The 17,986-nt window shown below is 51.7% G+C and overlaps 3 non-coding genes across 3 annotated transcripts; all 3 read right to left on the bottom strand.

Annotated features, from left to right (window-relative positions):
- Positions 1-9,311: 9,311 nt before the first annotated feature.
- TRNAS-AGA (transfer RNA serine (anticodon AGA)) lies at positions 9,312-9,393 on the bottom strand. Its single transcript has one exon. It is a non-coding gene; the product is annotated as a tRNA-Ser (tRNA).
- A 2,618-nt stretch (positions 9,394-12,011) lies between these two features.
- Positions 12,012-12,083, bottom strand: TRNAG-UCC (transfer RNA glycine (anticodon UCC)). Its single transcript has one exon. It is a non-coding gene; the product is annotated as a tRNA-Gly (tRNA).
- A 2,735-nt stretch (positions 12,084-14,818) lies between these two features.
- TRNAF-AAA (transfer RNA phenylalanine (anticodon AAA)) lies at positions 14,819-14,900 on the bottom strand. Its single transcript has one exon. It is a non-coding gene; the product is annotated as a tRNA-Phe (tRNA).
- Positions 14,901-17,986: the final 3,086 nt, after the last annotated feature.

Here is a 17,986-nt window from a genome sequence, read left to right as displayed (position 1 = left end):
GCTCAGAGCTGGGGGTCAGGGCTGTGGGGGATGGGGTTCGAGGGGGTTTCCAGCTCAGAGGGACTCGGCTCGGAGCTGGGGGTCGGGGCTGTTAGGGGGATGGGGTCAGGGGGCTTCCAGCTCAGAGGGACTGGGCTCGGAGCTGGAGGTCAGGGCTGTGGGGAGGATGGGGTCAGGGGGTTTCCAGCTCAGAGAGTCTCAGCTCGGAGCTGGGGGTCAGGGTTGTGGGGGAGATGAGGTCGAGGGAGTTTCCAGCTCAGAGGGACTGGGCTCAGAGCTGGGGGTCAGGGCTGTGGGGGGATGGGGTCAAGGGGGTTTCCAGCTCAGAGGGACTGGGCTCAGAGCTGGGGCTCAGGGCTGTGGGGGGATGGGGTCGAGGGGGTTTCAGCTCAGAGGGACTGGGCTCGGAGCTGGGGGTCAGGGCTGTGGGGGGGATGGGGTCAGGGGGTTTCCAGCTCAGAGGGGCTGGGCTCGGAGCTCGGGGTCAGGGCTGTGGGGGGGGGGGTTCGAGGGGGTTTCCAGCTCAGAGGGACTGGGCTCGGAGCTGGGGGTCAGGGCTGTTAGGGGGGATGGGGTCAGGGGGTTTCCAAGCTCAGAGGGACTGGGCTCAGAGCTGGGGGTCAGGGCTGTGGGGAGATGGGGTCGAGGGGGTTTCCGAGCTCAGAGGGACTGGGCTCGGAGCTGGGGGTCAGGGCTGTGGGGGGGATGGGGTCGAGGGGGTTTCCAGCTCAGAGGGACTGGGCTCGGAGCTGGGGGTCAGGACTGTGGGGGGGATGGGGTCAGGGGGTTTCCAGCTCAGAGGCACTGGGCTCGGAGCTGGGGGTCAGGGCTGTGGGAGGGGGTTCAAGGGGGTTTCCAGCTCAGAGGGACTGGGCTCGGAGCTGGAGGTCAGGGCTGTGGGGAGATGGGGTCAGGGGGTTTCCAGCTCAGAGAGGCTTGGCTCAGAGCTGGGGGTCTGGGCTGTGGGGGGATTGGGTCAGAGGGCTTCCAGCTCAGAGGGGCTCAGCTCGGAGCTGGGGGTCAGGGCTGTGGGGGAGATGGGGTGAGGGAGTGTCCAGCTCAGAGGCACTGGGCTTGGAGCTGGGGGTCAGGGCTGTGGGGGGAAGGGGTTGAGGGGTTTCCAGCTCAGAGGGACTGGGCTCGGAGCTGGGGGTCAGGGCTGTTGGGGGGATGGAGTCGAGGGGTTTCAGCTCAGAGGGACTGGGCTCAGAGCTGGGGGTCAGGGCAGTGGGGGGGGATGGGGTCGAGGGGGTTTCCAGCTCAGAGGGACTGGGCTCGGAGCTGGGGGTCAGGGCTGTGTGGGGGATGGGGTCAGGGGGTTTCCAGCTCAGAGGGACTGGGCTCAGAGCTGGGGGTCAGGGCTGTGGGGGGGATGGGGTCAGGGGGTTTCCAGCTCAGAGGGGCTGGGCTCGGAGCTGGGGGTCAGGGCGGGGGGGGGGATGGGATCGAGGGGGTTTCCAGCTCAGAGGGGCTGGGCTCGGAGCTGGGGGTCAGGGCCGTGGGGGGGGATGGGGTCAGAGGGGTGCCTGGGGGCACTGGGGCAGCTCAGCTCTGCAGGCTGCTGTTCTCTCCAGCCGTGCAGGCACAAGGGGAGCAGCAGCAGGGACCAGCCAAGGACCAAGGGGGCAGGAGCACAGGCACCTGAGGCCAAGCTGTGGGGAATCACTTGCTCACCTTGCCGAACGCATGAGCATCGGGGACCTCGTTCTTCCCCCGCTCCAGCAGACCACGGCTGAGTCTCTTTTCTTCTCCTGCCCCTCGCTGGGCTGACGTGGAGGCTGAGCCAAGGGGCAGCCCCCACTTTCCTCAAGAAGCCCTGGTGTCGTGCTGCCCTCGCAGGGCTCCTGCCACGTGCCCTAAGCAGAGCTGTGCAGCTCTGCCCAGCCGCCGGCGCCCCCGCCAGCAACGAAAAAAATGGCACAGGCTGGAGCCCCTGCTCTGGGAGGGAGAGGGATTCTGAGCCTCTGCCTGCAGCCCAGGGATTCCCTTGGGTCAGCGCAGCCGCCATCAGCCTGAACCTCTGGGCTGCCGCGGTGGTGCCCTGATCCAGGGGGGGGCCTGGGCTGCCGGCTGCTGCTGGTGCGCTGACCCAGGGGACCCCCTGGGCTGCAGGGTGCCGTGGCAGCGCCCTGACCCAGGGGCCCCCTGGGCTTCCGGCTGCCGTAGCGACGCCCTAACCAAGGGGGGGCCTGGGCTGCCGGCTGCCGCTGTGGCGCCCTGACCCAGGGGACCCCCTGAGCTGCCGGCTGCCACAGCGATGGCCTAACCCGGGGGGGCCCTGGGCTGCCGGCTGCCGCTGTGGCGCGCTGACCCAGGGGACCCCCTGGGCTCCCGGCTGCTGCGGCGGCGCCCTGACCCAGGGGACCCCCTGGGCTACCGGCTGCCCCGTCGGCGCCCTGACCCTGGGGGGCCGTGGGCTGCCGGCTGCCCCGTCGGCACCCTGACCCATGGGGGCCCTGGTCTGCCGGCTGCCGTCGACGCCCTGACCCTGGGGGGCCGTGGGCTGCCAGCTGCCCCGTCGGCGCCCTGACCCAGGGGGGCCCTGGGCTGCCGGCTGCCGCTGTGGCGCGCTGACCCAGGGGACCCCCTGGGCTCCCGGCTGCTGCGGCGGCGCCCGGACCCAGGGGACCCCCTGGGCTACCGGCTGCCCCGTCGGTGCCCTGACCCGGGGGGGCCGTGGGCTGCCGGCTGCCCCGTCGGTGCCCTGACCCAGGGGGGCCCTGGTCTGCTGGCTGCCCCGGTGGTGCCCTGACCCGGGGGCGGGCCCTGGGTTGCCGGCTGCCACGGCGGCGCCCTGACCCAGGAGACCCCTTGGGCTGTCAGCTGCTGCGGTGGCGCCCTGACCCAGGGGGGCCCTGGGCTGCCTGCTGCCGGGGCGGCGCGCTGACCCAGGGGACCCCTTGGGCTGTTAGCTGCCGGGGCGGCGCCCTGACCCAGGGGCGGCCCTGGGCTGCCGGCTGCCGCGGCGGCGTCCTGACCCAGGCCAGCAGCTCAGACTCCCTCTCTCTCCCAGCAGCAGCGGCTGCTCAACCATTTAAAAAAAAATTGGGGAGTGCCGCTTTTTGGCGCCCCCAAATCTTGGTGCCCTAGGCAACCGCCTAGTCCGCCTAAATGGTTGCACCGGCCCTGCTCATAGGTTTCAGAGGAGCAGCTGTGTTAGTCTGTATCCTCAAACAGAACAAGAGGACGTGTGGCACCCTAGAGACTAAGAAATTTCGTAGGGTCTGTTGCCATCATGTGGCCATTTCATTTCACTTCTTATTGTTAAAAGGTTTGGGTACTTCACACAGAAACGTTATTTCCTTGGGAGAGACGGAGAAGTGGAAGCTGCATTGATTTAATCCTCTGAAAATTAGATAAGGATTAAAATATTCCCCAGATAGTTCAGTCCCAACCGTTCTCCCTCACTGCTGCCAGTGAAGCTCAGTTCTGTCCCAGGGCCCCAAGAACTGCTGGGTGCAAGTCCTGGGTCTGATGTGAAGTAAATAAAAATAGATAATGGAGGTACCCTATTTCCTAGAACTAGAAGGGACCATTCAGTCCAGCCCCCTGCCTTCGCTAGCAGGACTGAGTACTGATTTTGCCCCAGATTCTTGAGTGGCCCCCTCAATAATTGAACTCACAACCCTGCATTTAGTAAGATAATGCACAAACCACTGAGCTATCCCTTCGCTAAATAATGCAGAGGTGACTCTGCCTGCCTAGACTTTTCAGTAGCTAAACTGAGACACACCATGCTTGGAGAAGGAGATACAGATGTGTTGTTTGATTGTTTTTCTCATGTTAAATGTACTTGATCATTTCCATAGCAAAAATATTTGTACGAGACCATGAAAAAAGGAAGAAACTGTGAAAATACCCATGGGAGAAAGGGGGTTTCTGACAGTTGGGGTAGATATGGAGATTTTTATGAAAGGGGAGAGGCCAAAGTAGGGCCTTTAGCTGGAGCAAAGAGGAAGGGTTTTTTGTGCAGTTTCATTTTAGCCAGCTTCATATCCTGTATTCCCTACTTCCCCATCCCACCAACATCTGGCCTAGCGCCTTCCCACTGGCAAAGCCACCTCTGACTCCTGAGACAGCCCTATTGGACTGGCCCTCCAGATCCCCAGCACTCCCTCTTCTAGCTGGATCCCCTGGCAGCCAAAGCTCTCCGCAGAACTGCTGTGGTTGCTCCCCTGGGTCTCTGATCAACGACGGCTACTGACTACTCCTGAGAATGCAGCTGAGAAATGACTCACCCTTCTCTAGATTCTCACCTGTGGGCTCTGAGGAGCAGGATGGGGCCTGTGTGATAAAGTCTATGTAACACTCCCCTCTCATCCCAGCCCTGGTATGTTGCCAGTAGCCTATTGTCCTTGGGTGACAGCCAAGGATGTTTGCTACCCTTCAGGAGACCCCAGCCTGGGACTAAAGTCAGCTTCAGGCTTCTCCTCTCTCCCTTCTTGGAATCAAGTTCATATTTTTACCAAGAGTTAAAGCAGCCCAAACCCCCAGAGGCTGGATCAATATTCTCTCCCCTCTTTCTTTATGCCCCTGTTGTTATTTCATGGAATTTCTGGGATGGTAAAAAAATTGAGTTCACTCCAAGTGGAGGGTAAAGGAACTCTGAAAATCTCAGGCCCCAACCCCTGCTACCAGAATCACTGAGGTGCTGGGAATCTGCATGAGAAAGGGACTATGTGAATTGTGAAGGTGGGGAATGAATAACAATTTACAACTAGATCCACCTCGTTAACCACCAACACAGACTAACCCTGCTGCAGATAAAAGGGAAACTGGGAGTGATTCTTTGCTGTGCAGCCATGGAAACAGTGACCCAACTGCACCACAGTGAATGTGCTGGGGAAAGCTGGACTTCACAGGCAAGTGGAAATAGTAAATCCTAGAAACAGCTGGAGCCTCCATCTCATCATTTCTGCCACCAGGGTCAGGGACTGAGCTGTTCACAGAGCCCCACCACCCTCATGACTTTCCAGCAGGCAGTGGCAGCACCACCCACCCAATGCAGGGGAGAAGGCTGAGTGTATCTGACTGCCCCAACCCTTATCCACACCCCCGCACCCAGACAGAACCTCCCGGACTCCCGTGCCTATCTAACCACTCCCCACCCCCTGACAGGAGCCCCAGAACTCTGGACCCATACACCCCCCCGCTCTCTGCCTGCCACAACCACTCTCCACACCCCTACCTCCTGACAGCCCCCCCAAACTCCTGACTCATCCAACCCACCCAGCTCCTTGTTCCCTGACCCCCCCGAGACCCCTAACTGTGCCCCCAGGACCCTCCTTGCTCCCTGTTCCCTGACTGCCCTGTCTCCTATCCACCCCCCACACCTTAACAGACCCTGGGACTCCCAAGCCCCATCCACCCCCCCGCTCCCTGACTGCCCCCTCCAGAGACCTCCGCTACAACCACCCCCCCGGTATCCCACCCCCCATCCAACCCTACCCTGCTCCCTGTCCTCTGATTGCCCCCTGCTGACTCCACCCCCCCCAACCCCGGCCCCCTTACCATGATGCTTCCCGCTCAGTCGGAGCCCTGCTGCCACGCGTGCAGCCCCACCCCCAAAGTGCTGCGCGCAGGGTGGCAGGGCACCGGATGAGCGCGGATCATCTTTCGCTCCCTGCAGAGCCAAATGCTGCCCCGCGGGAGTGCAGACCCCTGTCCCCCAGAGTGCTGCACGCGCGGCGGCAGGGCTCGGGGGGAAGGCGAGGAAGGGGCCAGCGGGTTGCCATGCCGGCAGGATTTCTAATGGCATACTGGAGTCCCGGCAGGCCCCAGCGTGCCATTAAAAATTGGCATAGGTTGCCGACCCCTGCTCCAGCCCAAGCCTTCTACTGATGCATCTCAACGCACGGCTATGAAGGGGTTTGAAGCTTTCATTACTTAAGTTCCAGGACACTGAGGGATTTCAGCTCCCCTTTGTCCAGAGGAAACCTTCACCCCACTAACAACCACGTTCTTGTCCATGGGATCACTGTAGGGGGCTGGGTCCCTGTTTGTCTATTCTTGCTATCTAGGACAAGCCAGGGCGCCTCTACAGAAATCCATGGCACACCGACATCTTGAATACTGCGTGCAGATGTTGTCACCCCACTTGATAAAAGATATATTGTAATTGGAAAAGGTTCAGAAAAGGGCAACAAAAATGATTAGGGATATGCAGCAGCTTTCATATGAAGAGTGATTAATAAAACTGAGACTTTTCAGCTTGGAAAAGAGATGATATAGGTCTATAAAACAATGATTGGGTTGGAGAAAGTAAATAAGGAAGCGTTATTTACTCCTCTAGACACAAGAACTAGGGCTCACCAAATGAAATGAAGAGGCAGCAGATTTAAACCAAACAAAAGGAAATATTTCTTCACATAACACACAGTCAACCTGTGGAACCCTGGGGCACCTTGGGTCGGCCACTGTAAGAAGACAGGCTACTAGGCTAGATGGACCTTTGATCTGACCCAGTGTGGCCAGTCTGATGTTGTATACTTATGAACTGGGGTGTATGAGCACCCAGGGCCCTCTGTGGAGCTGCCCTTCTCCTTCTATGCTCTCATGTTTCATTGACTCCAGCCTTTTTTTTCTATTCATCATCAGCATCATTGTAAACAAGCTGGCCTCACCTCCTTTCCCCTCCAAGAACCAGTGTCCCCTGTCTTGTGTAAATCACTGACCTCTTTCCTCTCTCAGCACTGACTGCTCCTCCATGTCCTTGTCCCTCCCTTGGTGCTGATGGGACCCTTCTCTCCAGTCCTTCCTCATCAAGCAGCTCAGTGGATGGGAATCTTAGGGTCACCATGGTGCTTTAGGAGCAGAAACCCCTACAGAGCTTCCATGCAATTGGCACTTTGCCCTCACTGCTCAGGACTGAAACTTGTGCAGGGAGACTGGCTGGGCCACATGCCAGCTGGGCATGAGCAAAGCAGCAGAGGTGAAAGGCAAATGTGGGGAGTGAGCTCAGGGCCTGATACATGCAAAGCAGGCACTGTACCACTGAGCCACATCCCCAAACAGACCTTCTTTGCTGACTGTTACACTCAGAGCTGCCTCTTTCCAACGCATCCAGTGGCTTATACGCTTCATGGGAAACCCTTTCCCCCCAGTCATGCTCTCATGCAGGTTACTGGTTCTTAGGGGTCACTTTGCAGCAGGGCCAGATTTGATGTGTGGGGCAGAGAGTGTGTGCGCCCTGGACTCAAGGTTAGCTCAAAAAAAAAAAGACAAGAGAAAAACTGCTGGCTGGGAGCTAAATATGCTGGACAATGGGTTGGGATTCTTCTATGCTCAGATTTGTTATGGAGCTGGCGGTCTCCCAAATGATGGTCTGTTCCTTCCCTCAAAATGCCGGCTAAACCTCTCCTTTTGAATTTAAAGCTCCATGAAAGGAAAAAAAATAACGAGGAAGAAATCATAAAAGCTATGGATGTATTTGAGAAAAGACTTGGAGCAATAAGAGACCAAGAGAGAGAAAGCAGCACTGTTTCTGAACCAGGGACATTTTGCATATAAAGCAAATGTGATAACCACTACACAACAGAAACCAGCTACTGTGAAACCTGGAGCCCTTTTCTAAGGCTTTCTCAGTAGCTGCTACACCAGCTGATTTCCCTTTGAAGAACAGGAAAACAAAGGCCATCAAGAACGTATGTTTTTTGGATGAGCCAAGAAAAGGGAGTAGCATTGTGCCCCTCAGGTAGGCCCTGTTCATTTCCAGGTCAGAAAGCAAAACTCTTCTGCAAGAATATCCAAATAATATTGTTTCACTTCACTTCAGAAGTACAGTTGTGTGGCAATTAAATGATGATTCTAAAGTTTCATAAAAGCAAAGAACTCTAAACACAATAGTGTGGGAAATATGGATGTATCTCAGAAAATGGCTTGGAATGAAGAAAGACAAAAATTGATCGGTCGAGAGAAGAGGCCCTGTTTCCCCCTGGTTTGGAGCTTCTCTCACAGCTACTGGAATAGAAAAGCTAAGCAAATAGGGTTCTATTGTTCCAAAGGAGATTGAAGTGAGGCCATTTTCTCCAGATATAATTAAATGGTAATATCAGGAGTGGGATTTGAAACCACATTTCCATGCAGAGACCAGAACACCCAAAGGATTAGAAAAAATGAGTCTCATAACTAGCGCTTTAGACCCATCCACCATCCTGATACTACAAAGAATGTGACTTATCAACCCTAGTTTTCATTAATAGTTGATGAACTCTTTAGGGAGGTTGAGATGGCACATCTCTTTCAACTCCTAGAGACCTTCCACAGCACAGCTGATTTTTAAACACACTCACCTGGACCTAAAGTTACAAGTTTCCTGGAGCTCCATGAGTTCTGTGGTGTTATAATCTCCCTGCTCGCATTTTAAGTGAACAAAAGATGGGTGCTAGCATTCTGAGACAGTAATGGTGAACCTCAAAATCCTGCCCTGTGGGCCAGACAGTTAAGCAATCAGCACCCATAACCTCTGCCATGATAGCATCCCATCTGGCAACAACTCACTGCTCAATAGCTGGGGTGTGAAATCCTCATTTCTTTGCTGTTCTGTCACTGTAGTCCCCACTTTCCTATTGCTTGTCTGTATAATCTCTGTCTGGTTCTGTGATTGTTTCTGTCTGCTGTATAATTAATATGTTGGGGGTAAACCAATTAAGGCAGTGGGGTATAATTGGTTAGATAATCATGTTACAGTATGTTAGGATTGGTTAGTTACATTTCAGTAAAATGATTAGCTAAGGTATAGCTAAGCAGAACTCCAGTTTTACTATATAGATTGCAGTCAATCAGAAAGTAAAGGGGGGGAATGGGAATGGGGCAGGGGAACTGGAATTATGTTTTGCTAAGAGGGGAATGGGAACAAGGACACAGACAAGCCTCTGTGGTGTCAGAGCTGGGAAGGGGGATACAGAGGAAGGAAACTGGAATCATTGCTTGCTGGAAGTTTACCCCAATAAACATTGAATTGTTTGCACCTTTGAACTTCGGGTATTGCTGCTCTCTAGTCATGCAAGAAGGGCCAGGGAATGGGAGGGTGATGGGATAAACCCTCTAACTAGTACGTTTTTCAGGGTGTAAAAAACCCCAGAGCCAGTATAATTAAGCTGACCTAAGCCATGGTTAGATAGTGCTAAATGAAAGGAAAGATTGTTCTGTCAATGCAGCTACTACAGGGATGGAAAACCCCTCCCCTCACTGTAGCAGCTGTCTACTCCACAGGGCTACAGCAGTATTTTAAGTGTAGACAGCCTCAGAGTGAGACCAGATCTGGCTCCATGGACGCTCAGACACCAGCAATGACAATACACTAATGCTTCTGTAGTTGGCAACGTTTGAACCTGCGTGGGGAAACCCCAATGGATTTCTAGTCCATCACCTTAACCACTCGGCCACAACTAGTTGATATACTGTCTCAGTCCCCTAATCATTTTTATTGCCCTCTGCTGGACTCTCTCCAGTTTGTCCATATCCCTTCTCATGTGGGTCCTAACCCCAAAAGTACTCACATTTCACCCCATTGGCCCCAAAATGCCAGCTTTTAATATGTAAATAGGGTGCTGCCATGGTCAAGTCACTCCCGAGCTCTCCAGTGGATCCTGCTGGCGGAGAACAAGGTGAAAATTAGCCAGGATGTCACTCAGTCAAATCCCTGTGCTCCCCGCAGGTGATATCAGAAAGCTCCAAGATGGCTCACTTCCCTTTCTGTCATCAGCTTCAGGCCCCAGGGTTACAAATGCACAAACCAGCTGGGATTCTCCCCTGGCCTCAGGGTGTGGGGCTGCTCTGAGGGGATGGACTTGCACACTTGGGATATTAGTACAAAGATACAATTTCAATTTCTCTTAGAGAAATTGGAGGGCAATTTATATTTGGTAAAAATCTTATTTAGTGAAAGGAAAGCTGCAGTGAGAGCCCGGTTACTGGGGTGCAAAACACCTTCCTCCTGGGAGAAACAAGAAACAATTTTCGTGGCACATTCACCACCTCTGCAACCAACCTTTGCTACCTCGCTCCATAACACCACACACACACAGAGCAGCCTTTTACTTCTCAGAACCAAAACACACCCTGAAAGAGATCCAACGGCATAAGATTAAGGCAAACAACTGAAGCACTAACAACAACTCAAAGAGATTCAAAAATGCTTCTGTCTTTACACACCAGGGACAGCAGGAAGGAAACCAGCAGGCACAAGCACGGGCCAGCAAGAACCAAACAATGCGGGGTTATGCAGATAAGTAGTGTCTGGCGGCAGTAGGGAGAGCAGTGAGATGAACCGAAGGAGCCGGGCAGAGAGAATTCTCTGTGTGTGGACAGAATCCGGTGTGGGGAGTTCGTGTGGGGAGTGCCTGCACCGGAGTCACTTTGGGGCAGTGATTGCCACTGAGCTATGTACTGACAAAAGGTGTGTGAATGGGGTGTGGTGCCTGGCTGGGAGCAGCTTGTGGTGATAAGAAAAGGGGTGGGAGCAAGAGGTCCTGTCCTAGCAGGGGGTGTATACCCTCAGAGGGTGTTTTGTGGGTGCAAGTAGCTTTGGGGGTTTCTTGCAATGACCAGGGTTGTCTGGTGGGTGCAGCTAGAACCCTCCTAACCCCACTAGTTTTCTCTGTGTTGGGGGGGGGGCAGATTCTGTGATGTCACAGTCCCTGGGGGAGGAGTTTGAATGATAACTCCAAAGTGGGAGAACAACTCCCCCCACTCCTGCTCAGTCTCCACTAGGGGGCTGGGCTGGGATCTCTAGGGAGGGAAGCACAGGGAAAAACAGTCTCCCCTATGGAACCCAGGAGTCCTGGATCCCAGTCCCCCTGCTCTAGACCCCTTCCACTTCCAGAGCCAAGGATAGAACCCAGGGGTCCTGGTGTCCAGCCTCTCCCTGCTCTGACCACTAAACCCCACTGCCCTCCCAGGGTGGTGCAGGGGTCACTGGGTCTGTGTCCCAGCTCTGCCAAGGGCCTTGACTGATTTTCCCAAAGTGCTTCCTTCTGAATCTAGCCGACGAAGTGGGGATTCACCCACAAAAGCTCATGCTCCAATACGTCTGTTGGTCTATAAGGTGCCACAGGACTCTTTGCTGCTTTTACAGATCCAGCACATCTGCCCCCGCTGCCCAGTCACTGCCCACCCCCGTGTGGGGGCACCAGCACAGTGCCGAGTAGTGATGGAAAATTGTCCAAGCTGGCCCAGGGGAGACATGTGTGTCCCTGCTGCCCTCTGCTGAGCCCTGCTCTGTGTGTGTGAGTCTGCGACACTGTTTGTATCAGTGTGTTGCTGGGCTAACCAGTAAGAAATGGCTTTGCAGGATTTTGTACTCTGCAGTAAGTGACACACACACACACACACAAAGGGACTCACACAATCCCAAGAACGCTCACACACAACACACCCAGAGGGACATGTTAGTCCAACCCCCAAAGAAAGAAACAATCACACCCGCAGCCACACTCACACTCACCCCCCCTACACACACCATACTAGTCACAAAATTGTGCTCAGAGACACAAGTGCACGCAGTTCACTCCCACTGCTCCAAATACAAGGACCTCCTGCCCCATACAGCTGGACAGCTACGAATGAGAATGATCCCCTCATGCTGGATCATCTGCTTGGCCCCCCACTCCCTCTTGGGGCATGCTGTGTGGCAGAGGGCCTCCATGTGCTGCCTGGGGTAGGGGCAGTGCACAGAGCTGCCTCCCCTCCCGGGTCTATTACAGGAGGGGAGGGGGGGTCTTTTGGCCTGTAAGGTGCAGCAGGTCGGACTAGATGATCACATTGCTCCCTTCTGACCTTAAAGGCTCCAAGTCTAAAAGGGAGAGGAAAGTAAAGGAAGTTTAAAAAAAAAATAAACCAAACATTGTAATACCAGGATAACTCCACCTGCTCATTGTCTAGTCCCACCCCTTTCTTCCTCCATTGTGTGTTGAATGCCCTGCAGAACATTGATTCTCTCATTCCATTGCTAAACTGATACAATGTGACTGTAATTAAACCAATTCCCAGGGGAGAAAACATCACATCATTGCATTGGCTGGGAATTGAACCCAGGTCAACTGCTTGGAAGGCAGCTATGCTCACCACTATACCACCAATGCCTCTGGTGAAAGGGTCACTTATGCTTGACCAATGAGGCTAGAGCAGCATTGAGGAGATTTTCAGCCTGTTAAAATGTACTGGATTCTCATCACTGAAAAAAAACACCTCCATCTTCACTTGAGTTTGAACCATCAGCCTTTCAATTAGCCACCAAAGCTGTTAATCACAGGGGATGTCTACACTACGAGTATCACAGCATTCCTTCTCAGATCTGAACCTTAGAGTTCAGAAAATGAGATACTAGCATCTGAATCCTCTAAGCTTAATTACCAGCTTAGATTTGATAGCGCTGCCACCACCTAAAAATATAGTGTTTTGGAGCACTCTGACCTCCCCAGCCTTCTCTGGGGACCCCAAGAACCCAGATCCCTTGGGTTCTTAAAACAAGGAGAAATAAACCATTCCCCCACCTTTCCCCCTCCTAGAGTTTCCCTCCCTGGGCTATCCTGAGAGATACTGATCCAACCTCTTAAATCACCATACAGAGAAGCATCTCCCTTCCTTTCCACAAAGAGGCAAACAGATTCAAGGAAAACAAAGAGAGATTCTTTCTCTTCCCCTCCCGTCTCCCCCCCACCTGTTCTGGTGAGTTATCCCAATCTCCTGGAATAACACAAGGGAAACAAGGGAAAAAAAATCAATCAGGTTCTCTAAAAAAAGAAATCTTTTAATAAAAGAAAGGAAAAAGTAAAGAATTAGCTCTGTAACTTCAAGATGTAAATATTACAGGGTTCATAGACTCATAGACTCATAGGTCAGAAGGGACCAATATGATCATCTAGTCTGACCTCCTGCACAAGGCAGGCCACAGAACCCTACCCATCCACTTTTATAACAACCCCTAACCCAGGAGCGAGTTATTGAAATCCTCAAAATTGGTTTGAAGACCTCAAGCTGCAGAGAATCCACCAGCAAGCGACCCGTGCCCCACGCTGCAGGGGAAGGCAAAAAACCTCCAGGGCCCCTGCCAATCCACCCTGGAGGAAAATTCCTTCCCGACCCCAAATATGGCGATCAGCTAAACCCTGAGCATGTGGGCAAGACTCACCAGCCAGCACCCAAGAAGGAGTTCTCTGCAGTAACTCTGTTCCCATCCCATCCAACATCTCCCTGCAGACCATTGAGCAGACCTATCTGGTGGTAATCCAATTGCCCAAATTAATGATCCTATCATAACATCCCCTCCATATACTTATCAAGCTTTGTCTTAAAGCCAGAAAAGTCTTTTGCCCCCACTACTTCCCTCGGAAGGCTGTTCCAGAACTTCACTCCCCTAATGGTCAGAAACCTTCGCCTAATTTCAAGTCTAAACTTCCTCATATCCAGTTTATACCCATTCGTCCTCGTGCCTACATTAGTACTAAACTTAAATAATTCCTCTCCCTCCCTAACGTTAACCCCCCTGATATATTTATATAGAGCAAGCATATCCCCCCGCAGCCTTCTTTTGGCCAGGCTAAACAAGCCAAGCTCTTTGAGTCTCCTTTCATAAGGCAGGTTTTCCATTCCTCGGATCATCCTAGTAGCCCGTCTCTGAACCTGTTCCAGTTTGAATTCATCCTTCTTGAACATGGGACACCAGAACTGCACACAGTATTCCAGATGGGGTCTCACCAGCGCCTTATATAACGGTACTAACACCTCCTTATCCTTGCTGGAAATACCTCGCCTGATGCATCCTAAAATCGCATTTGCTTTTTTAACAGCCGTATCACATTGGCGACTCATAGTCATCCTGCTATCAACCAATATCCCAAGGTCCTTCTCCTCCTCTGTCGCTTCCAACTGATGCGCCCCCAACATATATCTAAAATTCTTATTATTAATCCCTAAGTGCATGACCTTGCACTTTTCACTATTGTATTTCATCCTATTACTATTACTCCAGTTTACAAGGTGGTCCAGATCTTCCTGAATAGTATCCCTGTCCTTCTCTGTGTTAGCAATACCCCCCAGCTTTGTGTCATCCGCAAACTTTATTAGCACATTCCCGCTCTTTGTGCCAAGGTCAGTAATAAAAAGGCTAAATAAGATCAGTCCCAAAACTGATTCTTGAGGGACTCCACTAGTGACCTCCTTCCAGCCTGACAGTTCACCCTTCAATACAACCCGCTGGAGTCTCCCCTTTAACCAGTTCCTTATCCACCTTACAACTTTCATATTCATCCCCATCTTTTCCAATTTAACTAACAGTTCCCCATGCGGAACCATGTCAAACGCCTTACTGAAATCTAGGTAAATTATATCTACCTCATTTCCTTTATCTAAGTAATCCATCACCTTCTCAAAGAAGGAGATCAGATTGGTTTGAAACGATCTACCTTTAGTAAATCCGTGTTGCAATTTGTCCCAATTACCATTGACCTCTATGTCCTTAACTACTCTCTCCCTTAAAATTTTTTCCAAGACCTTACATACTACAGACGTCAAGCTAACAGGCCTATAATTGGGACAAACCCTCTAACAAGTACATCTTTCAGGGTGTGAAACTCCCCAGAACCAGTATAATTAAGCTGACCTAAGCCATGGTTAGATAGTGCTAAATGAAAGGAAAGATTCTTTTGCCAATGCAGCTATTACAGGGATGGAAAACCCCACCCCTCACTGTAGCAGCTGTCTACTCCACAGGGCTACAGCAGTATTTTAAGGATAGCCAGCCTCAGAGGGAGACCAGATCTGGCTCCATGGATGCTCAGGCACTAAGACAGCAGCAATGACAACACACTAATGCTTCCGTAGTTGGCAGGATTCAAACCTGCATGGGGAGACCCCAATGGATTTTTAGTCCATCACCTTAACCACTCGGCTACAACTAGTTGATATACAGCTACTGCACTACACAATGGTTCTGTTCTCACAGACTTGTCACTTCAAATGGCTCAGACCAGCTCCCCCAGCACACTCACGGCTGTGCATTAGTGTAATTGTGCCCATGGGGAACAGCAAGAGTTCCTGCCCATTTCCCTTCCAGCTGGAATATGATTAGTGTGTTTGTGGCTAACGACATTGCTATAGATTGTTGTTCATTCCTCACACTGACAATTCAGACAGTCCCTTTCCTATTCGAATCTCCACCATATCATTCCAATAGCCAGGGGCAGGATTTCTCTGGGGCACTGAAATGTTTCAGGGGTTGGTGTGTGAGCTCAGCCTTGCAATCCATCCCTGATGTTTCATGGACTAACAGCAGCAGAAAGAAAGAGCTGAGCCAATATCTCCCTGGCAGGGATGCAGGTGCCCACGTCCCCTCTGTCTGACCATTGCCATTGCAGGAGAGAAGGGTTCACTGCAATCGAGTGCCCTGGCTCAGACAAGAGACACAGGGAGGTTTTACTGTTATTGGATCTGTGCAAAGGAAATTGTGTCTCTGTGTGAAATTGGGGAGGGAAATGAAACGTCCACATGGTGGCCCAGTGTCTTAAGGAATGTGGGCGATGGACTCTGGCTGAGAAATGATTTAACAGGAATTTGTATCAATGTATTGCCCTGATTAAAAGCTATGGCTGTAAGGCGCCACTGTTGTTAGTATTTGAACCTGCGTGGAGACATTCGAGTGGGTGTCAAGTCCATTACCTTAACGAGAGGTAGTTGATTATTTTGTCAAGATCCAAATTTCTTGGTCAAGATCTAGTCAATGTCTAGATGACAGAGAAAATAATACACTGATGATAATAAGAAGAATATAGAAATATTTACAGTTGCTATGGGCATAACTATGATGATTGTTTCATGTTTCACTCTTTATATCTGACACCACCATCACCTTTCCCTTTAGCCTTGTAGTTTATCAACGGTAAAACTAAACATCTCTTCAGATACAAGGGAGTGTTTGTGTTCATTCCTGTGAGTTACACAGGGGCTTGATGTAGCTGCTTTCAATCCTCCGGATCTGCCCTGATAAGTAACGTTTCACGGTGTCACTGAATTGAAGGAGGGAGATCATTTTTTGACAGTTTACGCCTCCTCTTAAAGGTGTTTGTCTGGCTGGCAGCCCTGGTTCCCAGGTCTCTTCTGAGGGAAGAAAGTCTGTGCAAAATACTAAAACTTTTAACAGAGAGGAGGGAAAAGCGATGGCCACATGATGGGCCAGTATGTACCACAACATGATTATTTTATGTGGGATGACTCTGAAGATTGACTGATCTCCACTTCCTTGGATTTGAAGAGATGTTTAGTTTCGTACTTGAGAACCTGTAAGGCTGAAGCAATTTTATGGATGATGACACTATGATCGCAGGGTTATTCAATGTTGTAGAAATCATTAAAAACACTTAGTTTCAACTTGAGCTGCCTGTTATTAAAGGCTGGTTTCCCCACGTCAGTTCCATAAGCTCTGCTAGAAAGGCCCTGGGTTCTCTCCTGCCTTGGTGGGAACTAAAGGCAATTGTCCCCTGCTGCCCTTGGCTTCAGGCTGATTTTTCTGGGGAGGGGATGTGGAATTGGTTTGTTTGCTATTGAGAAGCGAGCCAGGCCAGTTCTCAGGGAACGAGAACTCCTAGCATCTTCTCAGCCCAACTCAGGCTGCTGCCCTGTCCCAGCCTCTGTTCCTCTGGGAGCCCTGCTTGTTTGACTCTAGAGCAGGCTGGGAGTAGCAGCTGAGGCAGAGGACAGCCTGGGCTGGGCAGATGCTAGGAGCAGAGCACCAGAGCCCTGTACTGGCTCCCTCCTCAGCAGCAAACAATCAGTCCCCACACACACCCTGGGACAGCAGCCTGGAGCCAAGGGCAGTGCCCAGTGGGGGGTTCTCTTTTTCCTCTTCCTGGGGTGAGCAGGGACCTGGGGGTGTTTCTAGCAGGGCAGTTGGAACTGAATTGGGGAACAGGCTTTTAATAACAGGCAGCTCAAGTTCAGAATAATTTTGTTACAATTTTATTTATAATGTAAAGTAATTCAAAAGTAAATGGGCAGGAATGATTGGAACTCTTTTCTCCCTGTCGTACAAAGAAATGGCTTTTTGGCTTTTCAGGATACAGGAGTCAGGTTCGTTCACTGTGCAGAATCAATGTGCAGAGAAGCCTGTTGTGTTTCATTTCTTAGGTTCCACTGCCATCATGTGGCCATTTCCTTCCCCTCCTTTCTGTCCAAAGCGCAGAGCCCAGTTCCTCCAGGGAGAGAAGGACATCTTTCTTCTTTCCTTCCTCAAAAGCCCCCTTCCTTGGAGAGCCCTTTGCTGGGGTCTGGGTGGGGAACAGCCATTCCTGAGGATTAATTTCACACCATAATTGGGGTTGATATATAGATTTTACAGCCAGACTAGATCACTAGGTACCTCTGCTCTGACCTGATCCAGAACAGAGTGCAGAGAATTTTATCCAGTGACTCCTACACCCACCCCAAGATCTTCTGGCTGAACGAGGCGGGTTCATTCAGAAAGTCATCGTGTTTGGATGTGAAGGTGGGAAATGATGGGGAAATTGGCCCCTCTTTCAAGTTTCAATGTTGTAACTTCTACACCTAGACCGGGGTGGCCAATCTGAGCCTGAGAAGGAGCCAGAATTTCCCAATGTAACTGCCAAACGTGCACCTTTGTATGCAATTACTGAGTCAATTGTGAACCTTCCCATCATTATCATTATCTCTTTGATGGGCACCTCTGTTCTGTGCCTGAGTCTTGTACAGCTATGAAAGGCTGGTAGATGCCAATATTTCCCTGTCTTTTTAACCTGCACTAATACCAGGCCAGGCCAGGGCTGGGAAGAGAGACAGAGCAGCAGGTTTCCCATATTGTATCCATTTCCCTTTTTCTTGACTAGTTTCTCCTCTGCATAACTTGTACTTCTTTTGCTGTGAGATTGGCTAACTCAGCTGGTAGAATGTCAGACTTTTAATCTGATGGTCCAGGGTTCAAGACCCTTATCAGGTAATAAACTACTCACTATACCTTTAAAAATTGTTCTTCTGA

The sequence above is a fragment of the Gopherus flavomarginatus genome, assembly GCF_025201925.1.
Source record: "Gopherus flavomarginatus isolate rGopFla2 chromosome 13 unlocalized genomic scaffold, rGopFla2.mat.asm SUPER_13_unloc_3, whole genome shotgun sequence".
NCBI classification, from domain to species: Eukaryota; Metazoa; Chordata; order Testudines; family Testudinidae; genus Gopherus; species Gopherus flavomarginatus.
This window is presented reverse-complemented; position numbering and strand designations above follow the sequence as displayed.